Source organism: Argiope bruennichi, chromosome 11 (genome assembly GCF_947563725.1).
Source record: "Argiope bruennichi chromosome 11, qqArgBrue1.1, whole genome shotgun sequence".
In the NCBI taxonomy this organism is placed as follows: domain Eukaryota; kingdom Metazoa; phylum Arthropoda; class Arachnida; order Araneae; family Araneidae; genus Argiope; species Argiope bruennichi.
The window spans coordinates 10,537,524-10,545,662 of NC_079161.1; the positions used below are offsets into that span (position 1 = coordinate 10,537,524).

General features: G+C 31.5%; 1 long non-coding RNA gene across 2 annotated transcripts; it reads left to right on the forward strand.

Moving 5' to 3' along the window:
* The first annotated feature begins 211 nt into the window (after window positions 1-211).
* Window positions 212-7,556, forward strand: LOC129957385 (uncharacterized). 2 transcript variants are annotated; one of them, XR_008782757.1, is made up of 5 exons: window positions 212-304; window positions 931-1,099; window positions 2,164-2,284; window positions 4,594-4,766; window positions 4,994-7,556. It is a non-coding gene; the product is annotated as an uncharacterized LOC129957385 (long non-coding RNA). The 2 variants fall into 2 exon arrangements; XR_008782758.1 differs by having other exon boundaries at window positions 250-373.
* Window positions 7,557-8,139: the final 583 nt, after the last annotated feature.

The following is an 8,139-nucleotide window of genomic DNA, read 5'->3' on the forward strand; positions in this document are numbered from 1 at the left end:
TTCTAGTACTTGTCATCTTAATACTAATATGATTTAAGCTGTCCCTTCTGAATAATCCTAGAACTATTTAAGTGATAGAAAAAAAAAGGCATACTCTAGTTTTGGCCGTAGGTTTTTATCCACTGAAACATGCCGTTCGGGAGAAATTAAGCGACGAAAATAGGTCTGATCGTATCGCATGTTCTATCCCTTTGATGTTCTATGAAGTCATGACTGATTAAGCATTGGAGAAATATTCTGAAATTCGAGGGGTGATAGTTTTTACGAAAAGTTTATGAAAGTTGTCGAATGCTTAAAACTATAAGTAAGCAAAAATATGTAATTTGCATTAGAATTTCAAATCTCTTATTAAAATATTCGAAATATGAATTCGGTAAGATTTTGTATTTCTAAATAGTTACTATATAAATTTCTAATTTTAACATAATGTTTTAAGCTGTCATTTGCATGATGTGAAAATCAACGGTTGTAGAATGTAATGCTCTGCATCAGCATATATCGGACTAGAGCAACCAAATTTGTCAGTTAAATGTCTTCTCGCCTATCAGGTACTCATTGAAAAAAGATCAAAATATTGTTTTTAATTAAAATCTAATTAACCTTTTAATACTTTCCTCAATAATTTTAAAGCGTATGATCGCATACACGGCGATTATACAATAATTTTTAAAATTAAAAATAAATAAGCTTTTAAATGACATGAATAACATTCCGTATGAATATATTTCTCTAATTTTAAATATTTTCTATAAATACTTTTAAATATAGATTTCAGCAATACTTTTCAATTTAGTAAAAGCTGCATTTATGCTCCCACATGTTGCAACGCCATTAAATGCGTGTTTATAATTAAATGCGGGTGTCATAATTCTATTTTTGTTAGTAAAAAAATATGTTAAAAATGCATTTTAAAATCCATTTTTTTTCTAGTCATGTGAAGCACAATGCGGTCTCTCGATGACAACATTGTATCCTCTTTTAATAATGAAGTACAAGGAAAAATTGGCGATTTGTATTTTGGTGAAATGAGAAACAGCCAATATGCCTGGTCTTCTGGGAACACAGAAATAATCGGAAAGATGATTTCTTCGTCTTCATGGTATGTTGAACATTCTATTTTGATTTTAAAATTAAAAATTAAAAATATAGGATCAGTTTTCAATACACAACTTTAATAAAAATTGTCTCTTAAATTATTTAATTACCATAAACAATGTTTCTTACCTATTAATTAGCTTGGGAATTTGTTCATTCTATTGAAAAGTAGATTTAATATATTCTAGTGTCAAAGTTTCTAGACCAACTGTTTTCCAGAAATCTCTTCATTTATCTGCAAATAAAATTACTTAAATAAAAAAATTAAAACATCCAATGCATTTGTTTATGCATCAGTTTTGCTTAAATGCTAATGTATTTCCTGCTTATTTTCTTTTGCATTTTCACAAGGTGTTTAAGTCGGAATCCTATTTGTAAATTGTCATACAAAGTTTGATTAAAATTCTGCATAATTCTCTGCGGGATTGATAAGCGAACTATAAAATTAGCCGTTACCTTATTTTCAGGTTCTCGCTAAGAGTTTTTAAAAATTAGATTTTTAATAAAGAAACAAATTTGGTTTATCTAAATAACCGGTAAGCAAAAACCAATTATACGCCATTTCAAAATTAAAGCAAACTTTTAAGAGATCAGTAATTTTTCTTTTTTCGCTGACGCACGATTCCATTAGAAATTTTTTCATACAGCTTAACTATTTACAAAATTTACATCTAATTACCCGAAATTCATAACATTATATAACATTCGAGTCATACAGACATGGCGTCCTCTGTATGCTTCAATATTATTTGAGCCGAGATAAATGAATAGATATATTTCCGTTCATCCCTCAATTTAAATATTTAACCGCTTCCAGTGAGGGATAACAGGTTACAAGTCCATATGAAACTTTCATTCTCATAGATGTTCAAAGCATTCATATACGGCTTACAATAGGTACTAGTACCTACATACCGCTAATGGTTTAGAAAGTTGATTCTGTTGTTACGCTGCGATATTTAAGATTCGTATCTTTCATTCTTTTAAAAGGTAAACGTTGTTCGAATGACTATTGCTGATTTAGTTGTAATTTTTTCAGTAGTTCGAAAATTTTTGCATAATTTCTAGGACGATGCTGAAAGATTTGGCGAGGATATTATGACAGCTAACGTCTTGGGACTGTTATGGACGAAAAGCCATAAAGGACAGAAAAATATTGAGGACATATTATGGACAGAAAAATATTGAGGTAATTAATACAATTTTGACATTATAAATAATTTTGAGAAAGCAATTATTTATAAAGCCATAGTTTAAACAATTCTTATCGTCAGTCATTTTTTCTTTTGTAAATTGTGACGTACACGCTGAAGATCGTTTCAAAGGGTAAATCTTCTTACAGCGCAACCAAATTGAACAGAATGGCAAATGCTCAGTTGAAGTTTGCTGTATTTTAATTCGAAGTTAACTGTTAAGTTCATCCTCAGAGTTAATGTTCAGCCTCAGGAGTATTTTGTCGCAAAAAAGTAGGATCTCTTCAAGGTTTAATAATCTACTTGTTCATTGATACCAACGTCAGTTTCATACAATTTTTATAATAAATTAACAAATTGTTCTGAATACATTTTACAAAACTTTTCATTGTTTCAATTACTGGATTTGTACTCGCATGCGTTGCGATGACATTTAATAATTTTTTTGTGTTTTTGCGAATGCCATACAATGAATTTTAAAATGGAGGAATTCTTTTAAAAGTATTATGCTTACCTAGTTTCAAACTAGAAGTTCGAATCTCTTACGCAATTTTTGAAAATTTGCAAAATAGGTCATCTAGTCTTCCTGAGTTTTTTTATCGTTAAACTTGTACATTATGCTCACATTACACTTCAGCTGAACATTGTTGGTAATTTTCAAAGGTTTAGCTCAAACACAAGCTGCATGAGCTTTAATTTCAATAAATGGAGAAGCAAAGAAACATTTAATACAGAATATTTGAATGCCTAATTGGGAAATACTTGTTTTGGCATATCTATGACAATTCTTCAAAAATCATGTAGTACTTAAATTACATAAATTTTTACATGCATCCTGACTTCACACGTAATAGAATTACCTTAATTTTTCCGACTGTTATAGTTGAAATAGATCTTTCCGTGTCCAATAACAAATTGCTCGTTTGCGTAACTGGTTTCAGCAATTTAGTGGTCGTACCAGATATGAAAAGACAGTTAAATATTAGTTTTGTTTGCTCGAAATTCAACTTTGGTTCTGTGGAAGTTTAAAAATTACGAGGTTGCTTTGCTCATTGAAGCGACGACATTCTGAATTCCCTTAACGAGTATTTACTTGCCTAATATTGAAAATAGTTTTAGTTTATTTGAATTTTTCTGGCATGAGAGCCATGGTTTTGACTGTGCTGCGCCAAACCAGATTGATAAAAAGATTGTTTCTCTGCCCTATCTGTACTATCTGTACCACTACCTTAGCGCGGTTTTCAAAATTGCCCTGCATGACAGGATCACGGCAAAAGTTGGCGTGCTCTCCCGCATGTCTCTTGGAGTTTCATCCTTAATCTGTAAAAAAACAAAATAAAAAATGGAGATAGAATAAAACTTTCTCATAGACCATTCTAACACAGCTTTCTTTCCTAAGGTAGGCAGCATAGTAAAAATCTTTTCTGAATATTTGGCATTTATACATGCGGGGATTGCGCAGAAAAATACTCAGCAGGAATCCGAAATTCCTTTGGATACCATAATTGTTGCCGTTGTAAATCTCGTTAAAAATGCAAAAGAAAGTGACCAATAAGTGGGTTCACTCCTAGAATTGAGCAAATGTAGGTGATATTCCAGATGAGTGGACTAAATTTAATTACAAGTGAAGAACGATTTCCAAAATGAAAATGAGATTTAACTCTTTACAGTCCACTGTCAGCTACCAATGGACATAAAATTCTTAATCTGGTTTCCATAAAATTGATATCGAATTTTTTCCATTTCTTTCAAATTATTTCATTTTATAAATTGGACCCAGTTACCAGCACTAAGAAAATCAACGACCGTCAAAGGGATTAATGGTATCGGCTTTTTTTTTTTTTTTTTTTTTTTTTTACTTTACAAAAATTGCTCACTGGCAGTAAGCAATACCAACGATGTGTTCGTGCACGGTGTTGGGGTGGAACTCCGTACCCAAATGGCAGTAAGCAATATAGAAGTTTAGAATAAGGCAATAAATTGAAGGATATTTTTAGTTAAGGATTGCTTAATATCTCTGAAGAAACGGTCTGTAGTTTCACCTGTATTCATATAAGGTTTTATGATATTCAATATTTTGGAATATTGATTGTTATGCTTATTTTCCCTTATGAAGCTTGCGGAGAATGTTTAAAAATTGGTTCATTTTTTTTTTCAACAATGAATACTTCTGTTTATTCATTTTCGGAACGTATTGAATAAATACTGCAGTATTTGCTTTTGGACAGGTTTATTAGTTGAAACTACTATTAAGTGTGCTTGTTGGATCATTTTCCTAATAGAAGGGTCATTTTTCTCTTTACAGGTAGTGAATAGAAATTTCTCTAATTTTGATGTTCCGAAGAAACTCCAAATTTTCACTTAGGCTTCAAAAGTTTTGGCTATACGGATCACTTTGGTTTGTCGAAGAAGCCCCAAGCTATTGCTATGAATGCACAGCCTTCAAAATAAGACCACTCATTTCGACAAATGTAAAAAGTGAGTAAAATGTTTATCTTTACATTTCACATGATTTTTTCACGTGGCTTTTGCTTTGAAATACATCGCAAAGTATAATCAGTTATAGTTGATGTTTCTATTTGTATCGCTATAAGTATATTGCAATATCGAGGATGAAATTTGTTTTGTTAATCTAATGGAAGCATAGATCAACTTTACAATTTATAAATATTTTTATAACACTAAATAACTCATTTTTTATTCAGGACCTATTGAAAGAGACTTTCTTGCGCCGACTGAAACATAGAGCTCTGCTTTTGACATCTGTGCTTAGGACGAGGTACCGGACAGATTGAAGGTTGAAATGCCGTATTTAAAATGGAAAGTCTTGTCAAGAGGTCTTGGTAAAATTATGAACTGATGGTTGTCTATTTTGGCTATATTATTTAAAATTGTTTTAAGCATAAGTATTTCGTGCATTCCTGGAGTAGTTAACCATTCCTTAAATCAAGTGACACAAACTAAATTTTTAAAAACAGACATCGGACGTCATTGATTATTTTCAAACTGTGTCAACCCACACTTTGAGATCTCGATATGTAAATCATTCTGCCAGTAAAATTCCTCGAACGGATCCAGAACTTGATGCTTCGTACATGACTTGGTTTTCAAGTCCAGAATAATCCTTCTTGCCATCCATCGCTTTGGGCAGTATCTTCGTCCGGCATATTAATCCATCTATTTCAATAAAATTTAACAGGAATCTAGAAATGAGTCAGATAATTTACCACAGCTATCCGTATTCTGACTACAGAATAGTTTTTAGAGTTGATTCAAATGCATGTAAACAGTTACTGGTGTCCTTGATTCCATTTGCATCCAGATTTTACTCAATTAGTAATTGCCTCAATTCTACTTCATGCTCTATTACGCATTTATTGTAGTTGGCATTGGGATAATATCAATTTATTTAACATTGAGTTTCTTCCTTTAAAGAATATTTGAAATCCTTTGCTCTACTTTCATGTTCTCATTCTCAGCAAGAGCAAAGCATGCTGAACACTCTGATCAGCTCTTACCCTCAGATCTGCTCCTTGGCGACTGCATATTTAAATTGTAAATGCTCTGTCTTACGCATCCTTGTAGAATGTCCACGTTTTACACCAGAGCAGAGAACATTCTTTCAGATGTCCCTCCCAGATATACATGATTTGATTTTCAAAACTCCTCATATCAACATATATCGTTTTATTAAAAATATTTTTAATACTGAAACATTTTAGTTTTGTTTTCTAGTTTGAGATGTCTTTTTTTTAATTCCATTTTGTGATTACAATGGTATTTGCATTTTTATGCATTGGAACTAGGTTTCTATTTCATCTTTTGTTTTAATTGGATAAAAATACTCTAATGCAAAGATTTCGGCTTAGAACAACTAAAGATGGCTTTTATGCAAAACAAGGGAATAAAACTCAACTGAGCGCAGTTTCTGTTCATTTTGCATACACCAGTAAAACCTTATCCTTAATAAATGGCGGCAGTATTGAAATTTTCCAACTGAGATATAGCAATGTATTAAGCCATTATGGCCGGCTATTTCTACTCAACGATTTGGTGTTCAATTAACACGTGCGCATTTCTTTCGGAGATAATATATAAAAAATACTTGCTCTCTAGAGATTCAGTATCTACGTGTACAATCTGAAATGCAATTCAAACTATTGACCATACTTTAATGTCCTGATTTTTACTAAATCGGTTCAAATTTTCAAAACGATTGTTTAGATCTGAAGGTCTCGATACGTACGCGATTTTCTTTGGAATATTTTTATAACAAATTTAAATTACAAGTTGTGCTTCATGCAATTTTACTTCAGACTAGAATATTTCTTAGCTCTGCTTTGCAAATATTTCTTGTTAAATTTTTATTTTCCGTGGAAATTTTAAGTATTTTAAGACTACTTTTTTATTGGCATCTTCAGACTTAGTTTTTCTATGGAATGCATGTTTGGTGTAGCTTAGCTTATACCTGCTATTGTCACATTTCATCCAACCGGCCCTAAAACTGGACTTGCGTATCCAAACATCTTGGTAGATTAAGGCATGTAAAATACTCGAACTTGCCGAAACTTAATTTCCAATATTTCTGCTGGAAAAAACTTAAGGTATGAAAAAAGTAGAGAAACTTTTTTTTTTTGAAATACAAGCTATGAAGTTTAATAGTGCCTTAAGTTTGCAATACGAATGTGAACTTGCTTTTGGAGTCAAAATTTTAATCGTTTGAACTGAGTGCAATTCCAAGTGAAGGTGCTGAATTGTCTGAATGTTGAGCAGTACAAAGCGAGCCAGAAATGATATATGGTGTCTTTTCACTTGATTAGATATTCTGATTTTGAAATGGATATAGAATTTCATATACTTTTTAAATACTGAAAATACCTTGCTTGCAATTGGGTGAAAGGCCAATCACTGAGGATTCTAATATAAATTTAAATATTATCTCCATTTTTTTAATATCAATCAAGTTAACTGCAAGTAAGACTTCTCTATCTGGGGAAACAATCATTTCGCTTATTTCGGTAAATTTCCAACAATAAAATGGTTGTACAATCAATTAACCATCTGGATATTGCTGTATTGAAATAAACTTGCGCTTATTTGTCCATGCTGACACAGACTGCTCACGGGGTGTAAGATAATGATTTGGATTGAAGGATTTGAATTCTTAAAGGCAGTTTTAATGCGAATGCAAACAATACACAGGTACTGAATTACACATAATGAAATAACTTAAATGTAAATAAACTTAAAAGGCAAAGCAAAGATGAAAGACCAAGTTATAAATTTTTGTAAAAAGAATTATTTAAATCGCATTACAAAATATATCCAAATTTTCATTTTATCTTGCATAAAATATTCCAATTTATATGTGGTTATTCAAAATCTGTTAAAATTTCTATAAACTCCAATTATCAAAATGTTTCATTTCTGAGTTCAAGTGAGGATATCGAGTGAGGTGCGCTGGATCAAGTAGTTCGGCTCTAAACATGAATATTGAGATGATATTCAAATGACACGTTATCGGTTTTTCGCTGGACCCGCCAATCTAAACTTCTAAATAACTATCAAAAGAATAATTTTTTAGGAATCTTTAAACTTCAGTATTTAAGATTTGTAAGCTAAAAGTTTAATTAAACCAGGTAACAGTCCATCAGTTTTAAATTTTACAGTTCGAATGTTAACATATGCGGAATGTTCATCTAATTATTAACTTCAAATATTGGTGGTAGTTAAGGATTGAGGAAAATTTATTAACACGGATAGGCTTTAATCTCCAGATTTCTTCCATGTTCTGGTGTTTGAGGTATCATGCTAAGCTTCTTTATAAAGGTAATTTACGGAATGAGAGACG